The sequence below is a fragment of the Chlorocebus sabaeus genome, chromosome 10, assembly GCF_047675955.1.
Source record: "Chlorocebus sabaeus isolate Y175 chromosome 10, mChlSab1.0.hap1, whole genome shotgun sequence".
Lineage (NCBI taxonomy): Eukaryota > Metazoa > Chordata > Mammalia > Primates > Cercopithecidae > Chlorocebus > Chlorocebus sabaeus.
In genome coordinates this window covers 36,390,332-36,405,931 of record NC_132913.1, presented here as the reverse complement: position 1 = coordinate 36,405,931, position 15,600 = coordinate 36,390,332, and the positions used below count along the sequence as shown (strand labels likewise).

At 40.9% G+C, this 15,600-nt stretch overlaps 1 protein-coding gene and 1 pseudogene across 4 annotated transcripts in view; one reads left to right on the top strand and one right to left on the bottom strand.

Annotated features, from left to right (window-relative positions):
• The window catches only part of LYPD6B (LY6/PLAUR domain containing 6B), a 181,868-nt gene that overhangs the window by 142,051 nt on the left and 24,217 nt on the right, over window positions 1-15,600 (bottom strand). The gene's annotated exons all lie outside the window — the stretch shown is intronic.
• Window positions 9,207-9,657, top strand: LOC140712671 (thioredoxin pseudogene; annotated as a pseudogene).

Sequence of the window (15,600 nt, the reverse complement as noted above, 5' to 3'; positions counted from 1 at the left end):
TTGAAATGAGTTCCTCTTAGGTACATTGTATGGGAAGAGTGTTCTCCCTTGTGTTGTGTGGCAACCATGGAAGGAGACAAAGGTATAGCTTGAGAAAACCAAGGTCACTGATTTAACCCCCAAAGGACCAGGTAACTTTAGAGACTCTACTCATTATCCTGGCTGGCAACCCCAGGTTTTAAGCCAATGGTTTATAGGAAGACATTATGCTGTCCAAAATACTCAGATGCTATATGTGCAGAACATTTTATGAATGGGAAGGGAAGCAAAAGCAAACACAAATAAAGACCCCATTATAGCAGGAAATGTTCAGGCCTCTGTGCAGAGATCACGGCGTCTTCTGAAGGGAGGCAGGGGTGCAAGGTGATGGCGGCGTTCCTTCTGCTGCCACAGTGGGACTCCCTCAGTCATTCAGGAACCCTCTCCTGGCCTGACAATGTGGCACTGTGACCCCTGCCCTGACAATGTGGCACTGTGACCTGACATCCTCAGCCTAGCAGGTGAATTAACAGTGCTGACTGTCACATTCCTCAAGTGAATCCTAAGATTCTGAGCAATTCAGAAACAGACACTTTAACAAAGTCTGCCCTCCAGGAAACAGCAGCAGTTGCTTCAAGGAGGCAACTCAGCTTCAGCCCAAAGCTACACCATTAGGACTTGAGGCCATTCCAACTTGCTTTCTTTCTGAATGACATCAGATCACTTTTAGCCAAATGACAAATTGGAAGAATAGATGCCAGTGTGATTAACTTCAGTTTTTATATTATTAAATTTGCAATTTGTCCATTAAAAAGATGCCCAGCACTTCAGAGGATCAGAGCTGGCTCACTGTGCTAATTGGTGTTGAGTTTTCACTGTGGCACAAGTGAGCTTAAAATTGGGGCAATTATAATTGTATGTATTTATGTGGATGTGCTCAGCTCACCAATTTTAAAAAACAAGATACTACACATGAAAAAGTAAGGATGGAAACCTTCAAAGCCACTCTCTTCAAATCACTTTAAAAGCAGGCTGAAAACAAACACTTTGAAGCCCTGCTCCAGCAGAGTCCTGGGGAAATTACAAAAAGAAATTAAACTATAGTTACAGTTCTCACTTCTCATTACATGCCACATTGTCTTTAAGAAAAAAATCGAAATGTATAAAAATAAGGTTTTCAAATACAAAAGGATCATATTTGCAGAGTTAATCAATCATGTCCAGGCAGTTATTTCAGGTATGCCAGAAAACAAAGCACTCACCTTCCCAGGCTGCAGGAAAGCGAGGAAATTTCACTGCTCTCCAGACTTTTCTACAAAGACATGACTGGGGGCGGCCTGTGCTCTGGGCATGTCCCCAGTCTGATCTTTTGCCTTATCTTTGCAAAGTTGCAAGCAGCTTCCTGGGAATTAAAAATTAGCTGCCAGGGCATTCTGTGGCATTTTACAGGCCACTGGTCACCAAGTCGTCCATGGCCATGCATTCTAACAGACAGCAGTTCGGCTATGGCCGGAGGCACAGTTTGTCATCACCGCAAATTACAAATACCAGGAGTGCATGTGGAGCTGCGGGGCTACAAACCCTGCACCTACCGGGTTAGGAATGTTTTCACTTCTCCCTACTAAGAGTTTCCTCCTCCTCCTCACAGAACCTACTCCAACCCCAGCACATCTTAATCTCAGCACTACACAGCCAAGGAATTCACAAAAATGCCTGAACATCTGAGGTTTAAAATATTCATAACAACCTCCACTGAATTAAGGCAACCAAGTTTTCCATCCACTTTCAACTCTTGGTCTTCTTTAGAGATGATTTTTTTCCTCTACCTTTTAAGGTAATATATCCACATTATAGCCCATATATTAGATCCAGAACAGTTTTTATAAAATTTCATCACATACACACAACCACCATTAACATTCCCTTCTTGTCTTTTTTTCATAGAATTTTATTCTGCCTCATACCTAACTTAAAACATACTCTAAATATTATTTTACTGGTAAAATGGACATAGTACTACCATTTCCTTATCCATTCCCTTCTTGTTAGACAAATAACTCACTTTCAATTTTTCTTTATTATGAATTACACTTCAAAGAACATCTGTATGACAAATCTTTTTCTGTGTGTCAACCATTCCCTTGGAAATAGATTTCTAGAGTTAGGCTGAAAACTTCCAAGAGCTGTTCTCTGAGTCCTGGGGAAATTTTTTTAAACTATAGTTATCACTTCTTATTATATGCTGCATTCTCTTTAAGAAAAAAAAAATCAAAATGTATAAAAATAAGGTTTCCAAATACAAAGGGATCATATTTGCAAAGTTAATCTATTCCGTCCAGGTTGCTATATAAGGCATGCCAGGAAATAAAGCCCTCACCTCCCCAGGCTGCAGGAAAGCTAGTAAGTTACTCTAGTGCTACTCTGGTAGCTAGTAAGTTACTCCAGCGTTAAATCCTGACATTTCACTTTCCTATATTCAAAACCCATTCTCCCGCTCCTCTGGATTCTTCTCCGGGCTCTCCTTCTCTCCTTGATTGGCCTTAAACTCCGTCAGCCTCCTGCCTCATCAGCCGTAGCACTGGCCATAGTTTCTAAGGCTTTCTGTCTTTGCTTTGGTCTCTGCATGTTTTCACTCATCCACCAACACTGCCGAACACACTCAGAAAAGTACTCTGCTAACATTGTTTTTAAAATTATATGGATTACATATTTATCTTACCTGCTTTTCAGAATATATGACATTTAGTGATCAGAAGTATTTATTGGGTATGTACCACAGAAAAACAAAACTAGGATTGTTATATGACCAACTTTATACTTTCCTTTTTGTTAAGATTTTCCACAAACCTGTAGTCAAACATAGGTCATATTCAAACTATGCACATTAGTTACAGGTTCTTCTAACTTCTGCCCTCTATTCCTTCACTTACAAAAAATAAATGAGTTTTCCTTTTTCTTTTCTCCAAGAGAAGTCTGACAACTTTTAAACAGTTTAAAAGCATGATTTGTTGGTTGTTGTTTGTTTCAGTATCCTATGAACTATTTAACTTCATCACATGAACAGATTTAATACAAACATACACATTAAGTCTAAATTGGTCAGAAACGTATTCAATAAAATATACACACTGCAAAACACAATGTAAAACCACAGCCATAAACATATAGACCCATCTAAATAGAAACAATCTACACTTGATTGTGTCTACATTTTTCTATTACTATAATATTTGTTTACTACCTATCCAATCAGCACTGGCACTGCCCCATAAGGAAGCAACAGCAAGTGCCAAAGATTTGAGAACAATTTATAAAATGGGAGGGAAATAGAGGGGAAGGAAGATTTCTGAATTTAAAAATCAAAAGCATAAAGTTTATGGAGCATCTAGGAATTATATACTCACTGGATTTATAGTAAAAGTTTCTAAAATACATTTCTATATGACTGATTGGCTCACTGTGTTTTATAAAATACGAAGTCCTTAAAAAGAGAAAAGGTGCCTTGTTTTCTCTAAGACTATTAACACTGATTGAGCACACTGTATTGTATATTAACAAAATATATACGATACTGCTAATATGGGTTGCCTTGCGGAAAAAAACTAGCTGCCTAAAGGAGGAAAAATGGGGTGGGGGATTCTCACTGTACATTCTTTTGTCGCCTTTAAATGTTAAATATGAGTAAATTACCTATTCAGAAAATAAATTGTATTTTAAAATTTTAAAGCATTTCATAGGATATTCTGGGAGCTCAATAAATGTTAACTCAAATTAATCAATTTCCCAGGAAAGTAAGTGGTAGGCCCGGAGAGATCACTTAGTTAACATTTTTCTTCAAAGAAGGAACCTCCCTTCATTTAGCTACCTTCTAGGATCATGGCAATATTATATTTTTATTATAATAACATTTTTTCACCCCAGTTACTCTTCTCTGAGGCTGGAAGGGCCCACCAGCACACCTTGATTCACAATTGATTGCCAAAAGCCTCTGTGCGTGCCCTTAGAAGTCAGGTTCATGTTGCTGGAAGCAGGGAGAAAACCTCAGAGAACAACCTCTACTCTGTAGGTTGAAGAATCAGGCCTATATGATATAATTATTCCTATTAATGGCATTAAAGTTGATGTTTTAGATCTATATAGAAATAACTGCAACTAAAATCAAAAACAAAAGGAGAGAATAAGTGAGAGAGCACGTGTGTGTGTGTGCACATGTGCCATCACAAAAGTGGCCCTGTGGTCAACCCTTTGAGTAAACATTCACTTCAGCCTCTGACCTGAACCCACATTGACCCACCCCACCTGGACACTCACAGGGCTCCACAGCAGACACCTTCTTTATGTAATTTGGTCATGTCTTGGCTATAAGATCCTCTGAAAGCACTCATTGCATTTGAAACTTCTGGATTTATACTGATCCTTAGATGCTTGTATGGGTTCTGATTTTCTATTGAGTCTCCATAAGCCAACGGAGCATGGTCTGTCGAGGCTTCCTTCCCCAGACCCATCACTTCCGCCCTCCTTCTCCTTTCGTACGACCGTCACCCTGGTCTGGGTTTCCACGCCCTCACCCGAGGTTGCTGTCCTCTCCCTCTCTCATTTAGCGTCTGCTTGTAACTCAGAGGATCAGCAACATGGGCTAAAGGGAAAGGATCAGAGACAGGCAAATCCAGGCTGGAGGGAACCTGAGAGCATCACCCTGCTTGCAGAGTTTTGGCGATGGTCCAGCAGGTACTTATAGAAGTGCAGGCACCCGTGCCCACTTGGGTCCCCAAGTCTGTTATCCAAGAAGACACAGCAGTGGTAGGATGATAAGCAAAAGCACTAAGTGGAAGAAAAGGAGGCTTCAGCAACACAGCGGATCTTCCTAACATTCTGCTCAGCACAGAGCCCCAAACAGCTGCAGGACACAGCCCAGAACCAACACTGCCTCCCAGCATCATGGCAGTGGGCTTGGACAGGACGACGGCAACAACAAGGCAGATCCCAGGACCCAGCCAGCATATCAGTAACAGCAGGAAATCAAAGAAACTCAGAAACACAGATCAAGAAAACACCATGAGGGTGGAAGCAAGGGTGTCATTCAGGGCACATGCCTTCTCTCACTCAGGGCTTCAGCTGGTTTTCTACCTGCCAGCTAATGGGTGTGAAGCTCTCAGGGCGCCTCTGCCCACATCAACAATGGTTCAGAGACCAAGAGATATGCTGGGCTGGGCCTGCTAGTGAAAAGCAAGGGAAGCTACAACTGCACGGGGTTGCAGAAAAAAGTGACAGCTGCTAGCCTGCCATTCCACTCACTCAAAAACTCTCAACAGCTCCGCCTACCTCACCATTATCATCATCATTAAACCCAGCAGTGACTGGGCATGCAGTACCCATGAAGTCATCACCTCTTACTATTCTTCCTGCTCACTATTCTCTAGCCACTCTGGCCTCCTTAGTGTTCCCTGAATAAATGAGGTTAAGTTCCCATCGCAGGGCCTTTGCACTTGCTGTTCCTTTTGCCTAGAAGGCTCTCCCCATAAGTACCTTTACAGTATTTTCTCTCTCCTCCTTCCATCTTGACTCAAATGTCTCAGGCTTTCCTGACCACCCTATTTAAAATTGCAAATCCAGGCCAGGCACGGTGGCTCAAACCTGTAATCCTAGCCCTTTGGGAGGCCGAGGTGGGCAGATCACTTGAGGTCAGGAGTTTGAGACCAGACTGGCCAACGTGGTGAAACCCCATCTCTACTAAAAACACAAAAATTAGCCAGGCATGGTGGTGCTCACCTGTCATCCCAGCTACTCGGGAGGCTGAGGCACAAGAATCGTTTAAACTGGGGAGGCAGAGGCTACAGTGAGCTGAAATCATGCCACTGCACTTCAGCCTGGGCAACAGAGTGAAATTGTGTCTCAAAAAAAATAAATAAAATAAAATAAAATAAAATAACAAATCCCCTCCTTCACCATTCTAGCATTCTCCCTTTCCCGTGTTATCCTTCACAGCATTTACTATATTGACCTCCTGTATGTTTACTTATGTATTTGTTTATTATCCTCTTCACCAGAGGAACGTGTGCTGAAAATCAAGAAACAGTAAAACATAGGGAGACTGAGGAGGGCAGATCACTTGAGATCAGGAGTTCAAGACCAGCCTGGCCAACATGGCAAAACTCTGTCTCTATCAAAAATACAAAAACTAGCCAGGTGTAGTGGTGTGTGCCTGTAATCCTAACTACTCAAGAGGCTGAGGCAGGAGACTCATGTGAACCTGGGAGGCAGAGGTTGTAGTGAAATGAGATTGCTCCACTGTACTCCAGCTTGGGTGACAAAGCAAGACTCTAGCTCAAAAAAAAGGGGGGTAAAGCAGCTTTCAAGAGAGAAAAGGAATGTTACCAGCAAAACAACCAATGCCATTGTGCCCTTTTTCTTATTCCCATTGCAAAAGCCATTTGCCTCCCAATCTTTAACATCTGGACTGAGAGACCTTGTCCTTGAAGTTTTCCTTCGTGGCTCTTTGATTCCCTGTTCTTCTCTTTCTCCAAATGACATTGTTTATTCTGTGCAAAACTTCACACTAACCAAAAGCGTCTGCCTCTTTGTGCTACTGGAGAACTTAAATGAGTTAATTCATGCTTAGAAAAGTACTAGGATGGTGCTCAGTCCTTGTTAAGTGTCCAGGAAATTACAGCCATTGTTATTATTTAGTATATGGACCTTCTATTATATCCACTGATTCAAGTCTTATTTCTATAGCTAGAGCATAAGCAAACTGAAGGCAAAGATCTTATCCTATGTTTTCAGATTTCCCAGAGTACTTAATCCAGGTTTTCAATAATTATTTGACAACTGATTGAAACAAAGTATTTCAACTTTTAAAGATTTGCTTGAAAACCCTTAGAACCTCTATTTAAACAGTGATTCCAATCCTTTCTCTCTCCCAGGACTGACCTGGTATGCAAATACAGCAAATCCCTGAAAACGGCATTTATAACAGGAGCTTTGCTATAGCATGAACAGCAAAGCCAAAATACTATACAAAAGATCAAACAAATATTGACTAAAAGAATTTTCCCCAAGGCAACTGTTATAGTCTTATCTTGAATAGAATGTTTACACAGTTAATTAAGTATTGCTATGGACTCAGCAAAATCCCAGGCAGACCCTGCCAAGCTGCGTTTTACATTCCCACTGCTTTATCACTATTTACAGAGCCACGCACAAGTCCCTCTCTTCCTAGCCCCTCACCTATCAGTCCTGCTAATGCCGGGTGTGGAATTAAATGATAAGTAAGTCATACACTTTTTATCCGTAGACAAGAGAGAATGGAATCTCAATGCCAAGGATTCCATTTACCTATCCCACGGCAAATATGCTCTGTCATTACCCTCCCAGAAATCAATCAGGCTGCATCTGTTACTACCTGTTGACTTCTTGGAAATGTATGAAATAGTAGAATCCTGTAGAGAGAGAGGTGTTTACTGGTTTCACAGAACATGCCTCTCTACAGCAGATACTAATGAAAGTTTACGTCCTATGATTACCAATCAAGAAGCCTGCCAGAACACCTCAAAATTCACCTCAAAATCACAGGCTGTTCTACATAGTGAAGAAGCTGATTGCTAGCTTACAATGGGTTGTCTAATTATGGAGAAGGTCAGTTATGATGAATAGAAGCCAACAAGAGTCATTCACAACCTTTCTTCCTTCCCTCCTTCCATTCAGCCATTATTTATTGAGCACTTGTGATGATCCAGGCACTCTTCCAGGCACTGGGAATACCATCAAAAATTACAATTACCATAGTATTAGGAAGGTTATATGAGGGAGGAAGGAGATCAATAAAATAAAGAGCTTAAAATTTTATAGTGTGCTAGATATTAATAAGTGCTAAAGAGAAGAAAAATTAAGAAGCAGAATATGAAATCCCGAAGCCCCAGCAGAAGGAATAAACTTGCAGATGGGTAGCCCAAAACATCCTCAGGGAGAAGCCACTATTTGAAGAAAGTGAGAAAGCCAGCCTTGTAGCTTAGTGGGGAAGAGTCTTGCAGGGGGAGGAAATTGAAATGCTAAGGTCCTGTGGCAAAGCATGGCTGGCGTGTTGGGGAACATTAAGGAAGCCAGTGTGGTGAAGCCTCGTGCTCACTGGGAGACATGGAAGGAATAGGCCCCAAGAGAAGCAGGGGGCAAGACCCTATAGCGCCTTGCTTCCAAAACATATGCATTTTTATTCATCACAGAAAAGCCACCTGTTTACCAAATTTTCATTTACTCACAACTCTCCAGCCATTATTTTTCTAAGAATTTATGTATTTCAAGAAAATGATTCACACACACACACACACGTACACACACACACCACCCACCCCTGCAATTAAAAAAAAAAAAAATTGTACAGCTAGCCAACATATTTGGCTGGGGAAAACTCTTAAGCTTCTATTAATAAAAATGAAAACTGTTCATGGCTTTGAGTGTAAGCCTCTGTAGGACTGGAACCAGGCCTCACAGTAGTGGACACTGCTCAGCGCCATGGACAACTGGGCACTCAGTGATGCTGTGGAAAGATGTCACGCTGGCTAAAAATAATAACATGCAGAGTTACAGTAGACGGGAATGTTGAAATTTACCACAGGGACTTTTTTTTAATGTGGCAATGCTTCAAAGTCTTTGGCAAATTTAAATGCCAAGCTGGCTCATGCAGTATCCAGACCACACATCCTTCCTGCCCAACCAGCTTCTCAACATAAATAAGATGCTATCAGCCAAAATCTGTGACACAGCAGGGTTTGGGGTGGTACCTTAAGATCTGCTATCTTCCAATTCTATTCAATCCTAATCAACCCAGTTTCATTTATCACATAAACAGTTTTCCATTACAAACATTCATAAACAATTCCACTGCAGTGCTTCCATGTACCTAGGTATAGACGGTCTATGTCGCCAAGGCAAAAAGCACAACTACAAGGCATGTCCTGTGTAACAAAAACTAGCTATTATGCTACATGGATATTTTGTGTAATAAGAAAAACTAAAAATATAAAAAACAGTTATGATTATTAATGACCAGTCATAATCCTGCCTCCATCAAGTTCTCCCAAGGCCACCCCCACCAGCCCACCCACAAAATGGACAAATTCCTGTGGCTGGGTCACTTTTCTGGCTCTCCCTGGTTAGAAGTTATACCAAAACTGGAAAAAAAAAAAAAAAAGTCTACATAATAAAGAACTTCGGGGTGGGGGCTGGGGGAAAGCAGTTGAAACGTCAGAAAGGTATGGATAGGGAAGTAAAAATGAGTTTTAAGAAGAAGTGGAACAGTATGGAACAAGAGACAGAGGAGATACTTTTTAGAAATGTTTCTTAGAAGACCCCAGCAGCCAAAATGGTGAAGCAAATTAAGCAGAAGTTTGCTTTTCAGGAAGCCTTGGAGGCTGCAAGTGATAAACCTGGAGTAGTTGACTTCTCAGCCACATGGTATGGGCCTTGCAAAACGATCAAGCCTTTCTTTCATTCCCTCTCTGAAAAGTATTCTAACATGATATTCCTTGAAGTAGATGTGGGTGACTGTCAGGATGTTGCTTCAGAGTATGAAGTCAAATGCATGCCAACCTAGTTTTTTAAGAAGGGAGAAAAGGTAGGTGAATTTTCTGGAGCTATAATAATAAGGAAACTCTTGAAGCCACCACTAATGAATTAGTCTAATCATGTTTTCTGAGAACATAACCAACCATTGGCTATTTAAAATTTGTAATTTTTTATTTACAAAAAGTATATAGAAACTATATACCCAACTGCCATCTGGGTGACAATAAAATATTAACAAACAAAAAAAAGTGTTACTAATGTTCTCTGAAAGATGCAAATGAAGCTTGAAAATTCAGAAATACTTGTTTGCCACTTTAGATTCTGAACTGTGTTCCTCTCAATGCTAAGTTGTATCAATTACTCTAGGAACAACTGGACTTGGAGAAAGAGTCTAACTCGTGGACATAAGAAATGCACCAGGCCGGGCGCGGTGGCTCAAGCCTGTAATCCCAGCACTTTGGGAGGCCGAGACGGGCGGATCACGAGGTCAGGAGATCAAGACCATCCTGGCTAACCCGGTGAAACCCCGTCTCTACTAAAAAATACAAAAATCTAGCCGGGCGAGGTGGCGGGCGCCTGTAGTCCCAGCTACTCGGGAGTCTCGAGGCAGGAGAATGGCGTGAACCCGGGAGGCGGAGCTTGCAGTGAGTTGAGATCCGGCCACTGCACTCCAGCCTGGGCGACAGAGCGAAACTCCGCCTCAAAAAAAAAAAAAAAAAAAGAAATGCACCAAGTTTTTCACTTAACATAATACATTCTGCATTATTGAGGGCAATGATGTGTTCCAAAACAAAGCATGGTAAAGGGGCTACAGGAAAAGTCACGGCCAGACTTCTCCTGCCCTACCTCAAACACAGAAGCCAGTTATTCTACAAAGGTTAAAAATTACATGCTGATGTCTTCTCAAACTGCCTAACAAAGCAGAGATTTGGGCAAAGATTTTTCCAGTCTCAGCAAAGAAGCCCAAGAAACAAAAACCTCCCTCCTCACAGTGGTGAGATGTTCCCCACTCACCTTAGAAAAACAGGACTTTCTGTTGAGAGCACTCCCTCCTTCTCCCCTCCTATCAGGCCAGTTTGAGAGGAGGGTGGTCACGCCTTCTTCCAAAGCAAAAGCTTTTCTACCCTCTAGAAAGTTTTGGTCAAAGAAGATTCATATATAATACAGAATACATGCTACCAGTGAGTAGTCAATTACATTTTTCTGTTGCACAAAGAAGATAATAAATTCTCCATTCAGACTGTAAAATAACTATTTGAGACATTAATGATTATACCAGGAATCTTCCTAAATTACATAAAATTTAAATAAAAATTAGAGAAAAACTTTTCTTTCAAGACAAAGATTAAGAGAATTGCCTTAAACCAAAGGAAAAAAGCAAAGACTATATAGTACCACTTTATCGCCCTACAAGGATAATATATAATGTCTACAATCAGGGAAAAAAAAAAAGGAAGTTTTAAAAAATTATATACAGAAAAGATACGAAATATATATATACATATTTCAAATCTTATCAATAAATATACTAGAGGGGTAAATTCCTTTTTACTTTTTACTTTTCTGTGTTTTCTGAAGCTCTCATGGTATGTATTAATTTATAATGGAAAACAAATTTTTTTTTTTTTTTTTTTTTTTTGAGATGGAGTTTTTTGCTCTTGTTGCCTAGGCTGGAGTGCAATGGCGCAATCTCGGCTCACTGCAACCTCCGCTTCCCGGGTTCAAGCAATTCTCCTGCTTCAGCCTCCTGAGTATCTGGGATTACAGGCATGCGTCACCATGCCCGGCTAATTTTGTATTTTTAGGAGAGACGGGGTTTCTCCATGTTGGTCAGGCTGGTCTCGAACTCCTGACCTCAGGTGATCCACCCGCCTCGGCCTCCCAAAGTGCTGGGATTACAGGCGTGAGCCACCGCGCCCAGCCGGAAAACAACTTTTTAAAGGATGTTTAAATTATTAAAACACTCAAAGATTAAAATGTTTATTAAGGGTCATAATGTATACATATAAAATATGATCAGGAAAAAGCATTCACCACTGACCATGCCACCTTTCCCAGATAAATCATTTACATATTATATACCAGTGCTTCTGAAACTGAAGCAGGCATAAGAACCACCTGGAGAGTGTGCTGAAATACAGGTGATAGGAATGGTAGGCAGCCATAAAAAATAAAGAAATCATGTCCTCTGCAGGAACATACATGTGGCTAGAAGCCATTGTCCTAAGCAAATTAACATGGAACAGGAAACCAAATACCACATATGCGCTCTTAGAAGAGAGACCTAGGCCGGGCGCGGTGGCTCACGCCTGTAATCCCAGCACTTTCGGAGGCCAAGGTGGGCGGATCACGAGGCCAGGAGATCGAGACCATCCTGGCTAACACGGTGAAACCCCATCTCTACTAAAAATACAAAAAATTAGCCGGGCGTGGTGGCAGGCGCCTGTAGTCCCAGCTACTCAGGACGCTGAGGCAGGAGAATGGCGTGAACCCGGGAGGCGGAGCTTGCAGTGAGCAGAGATCGCGCCGCTGCACTCCATCCAGCCTGGGCAACAGAACGAGACCCCGACTCAAAAAAAAAAAAAAAAAGAAGTGAGACCTAAACATTGGGTACTCATGGAAGTAAAGATAGCTACAATAGACACGGGACTACTAAAGGGGAGTGGAAGGAAGGGGGTAAAGGTTGAAAAGCTAACTATTGGGTACTATCCTCACTATCTGGGTGACAAGATCAATTGTACCCCAAACCTCAGCATCATACAACATACCCATGTAACAAATTTGCACATATACCCCCTAAATCTAAAATAAAGTTGAAATTATTTTAAAAAGGAAACAAATAATGGCTAATAGAACATAGTGTCTCTAGACACAAGACACAAATAGCCAAAAATGGTACTGCCCCATCTGTACCATGGGCCAGTGAACTATATAGCCCATGAACTAACAGCCTATTTTGGTAAATAAAATTGTATGAGGGCCAAGTGTGGTAGCTCAGACCCATAATCCAGACACTTTGGGAAGCCAAGGTGGGCAGATCTCTTGAGCTCGGGAGTTAGAAACCAGCCTGAGTAACAAAGCGAAAACTAGTCTCTATGAAAAATACAAAAAAAAAAGGGGTCAGGCACAGTGGCATGCCCCTGTAGTCCCAGCTACTTGGGAGGCTGAGGCAAAAGGATTGCTTGAGCCTGGGAGGTGGAGACTGCAGTGAGCAGAGATAGTGCCACTGCACTCCAACCTGCCCAACAGAGTGAGACCTTCCCTCAAACATAAATAAATAAATAAGTTGTATTGGAACACGCACACACAGAAGACCCCCACAGGTAATAGAACCTGATAATCTGCATTTTAACACGCTCTCAAGTAGTACTGATGCTGCCAATCAACCGGGCTCACTTTGAGTAACAAGGTTTGATGTAGCAGGAAGTGACTGGAGTCTAGCTTGGGTTCTCTCCCAGGAAGCATGCCACGCTTATTCTAGATTGGGCAGAAGAGAAAGTGAACTCAAGATTCCACCTTCTTTCAGAGTTCTAAAGCAGGAGCACAGATTCATTTCTCTCTAATCAACCCTTGGTGATTAAATGCTTCGTCATGTCCTTACTAGCGGGTCAATGAAATTTAAGATAATCATGATTCCAGGACTAACAAGCTTGTTAGAGCATCTGATGGAACCAGCCTTTGGATCAACGTGGCAGACTGCCTCTGCCCTCCCTAGAGTTCGTCACACACTTAGCAAGTATTTTGACAGTAGTTTTCAAACACCACATTGTTTCCTACTATTTCCATCATTTCCAAAAAATGATTTTGTTGGATGTCTAAGAATAGGAGGTAGTCCATGAATTCAGTATCTATCACTCATAAGGAGACAAAAGAAGGCAGACACACTTCATGAGCTGCCCAAGAGGGAGGGAGGGTGAACTTCAAAACAGTCCAGGTAGTCCCTGTCCTTTTACTCCCAACTATGCACTCCTTAGACACATCGCAGTCCTCTGGGAGCCAATGCCAAAAATCATACTCAGAAACTCCAAAAAACCTCAGTAATACAATGCAGTGCCTAATAAATTACTCAGGCCCCACTCAAACTCCTCCACCAGGCCAGCCCATCAAAGCACCAGAGGGTGACCATCATGTTTCCTTACACCCTAAGGAAGAAGGTACCTGGCTGAGAGGCCTCCACGTTCCAGAGAGTGACAGCCCCTGAGAGGAACTAACTTAATTAACCATTCAGATGAGCACAGAGAATTCCCACCAGCCTCCAGGTCCCCAAACACCGTATCTGCCATTTAGTCCCAGTGCTGTCATTTCCTGCCTGCAGTGAGCTAATTACACACAGTGGGAATTCTGGAGCTGCCGGTTCTAATGTTTATCCGCTGTTAACTTGTTGTGTGACCTCAAAGATATGTCTCTAGTGCCTTTATTTCTTCTGCTATAAAAGCAAGATAAGGGAAAGACATGCTTGACAAAGTGCCCTAATATAATACTAGAGTCACTGCTATCCTCAAGATGCTCACAGGAATTGTAATTAACATGTCTCTTTTACTCAGGCCTTTAAAGATAACTGATGACATGTTGTCAAAAGTGTGGGATCTCAAACGACATTTTCTCTTTTGTTAAAACAGGTTTTAGTGGCAAATACTACCTATAAAACTGTTGATAAAAGCGGTATTGAATGTGCTTCTTTGTAAATCATTGATTCATTCAAGGGGGTGTTCATAACCATAACTCTAATCATGACTTCATAAGTAGAAAAGATACTGGAAAAGTCACCCTAAGTTAGTTTTCCATAACCTTAACATCCAGCATTGAGAACATAGGCAAAATAGGACTGTACTTCTAAAACTATGTTTTAGAAGACTAGTTAACAACACAGTCTGTGCTGCTATATCAGAAAAGCTGGTTACAATACATTTTGTATAAAAAACCATCAGTACAATCAGATTTTGTAAATCTATATGGGCATGGAAAAATATTCAGTAAATGGCAGCTATTAAATTCCAGAGTTATCTGCTATGGCCCTGGCCCTTTACTTCTGCATTTGGGTTAGCAATATATTCCAGTTACAACATGTTGTTAATCATTTATGTGTCACAAATTTACTGTGAATTGTCCCAGTCTTTTATATAGAAGTTTTACATTAAAATATTCAAACTTGTTCATTTTTTCCTTGCTAGTTGCTTCTTTTGCTTTAAAGTCAGAAATGGTCACGCCTGTACAAACTTAATACATATTATGTTTTCTGCTACTTTTTCTATAATTTGATTTGCAATATTCAACCCTCGGGAGTTTATTTCTGGGATATGGCATGTTTGGTGGGTTCTAAATTGATACTTTATTATGTTAAACCCCTGTATTAAATAATCCTTTCTCACTACTTTATTTTGAAAACTTTAGCTACATGTAGTTGGCAAATTATCCTAATTCACTTTTAAAATATAAGACATAAACAACTCAAAGTAAAAACTCAAATATACATGGCAGCTTTTTAAGAAATCTCAGTAAGACATTATCAACAAATCAAATCATCATCAAGCCATTTCTACCTCAGTGGAGCATCAGTCAGCTAAGAATTCCTGTTAAAATCAGTCCTTCCTATTCAGCAGAAGACTTTGACAATGTAATTGTAGGGTTTATAAGTATATGGTAGCTGAGTCATCAACTACTGTTTGAATTCAATAGTGTTATGGGGAGGAGCTACTTCTTGGGTGGCAATATTATTCTAACCCTGAAACAACTGAAAATAAAACCTTTTGGCCTGAAAAAAATAAAAGTAAAGAAGTAAAATTCATTGTTTAATTTGGTCAAGATTTGGCACCATCATTTTCACTCTATCAATTTTTCCTCCAGATATATTAGAAACCTGACATACACGATATGTACCATATAAATTTGCACTTCTTGTTAGGTTTCTAATGTCTGCATCTTGCCATTCCCATTAAGATATAAGTTCCTGAAATGCAAAGGCTGTGCTTAAATAGGGAAGGAAGGGAGAGAGAGAGAGAGGGAGAGAGGGAAGGAGGGACTTGGTGAAACTTGCAGCTCCTTCTTTACTGAGCCTTGCTT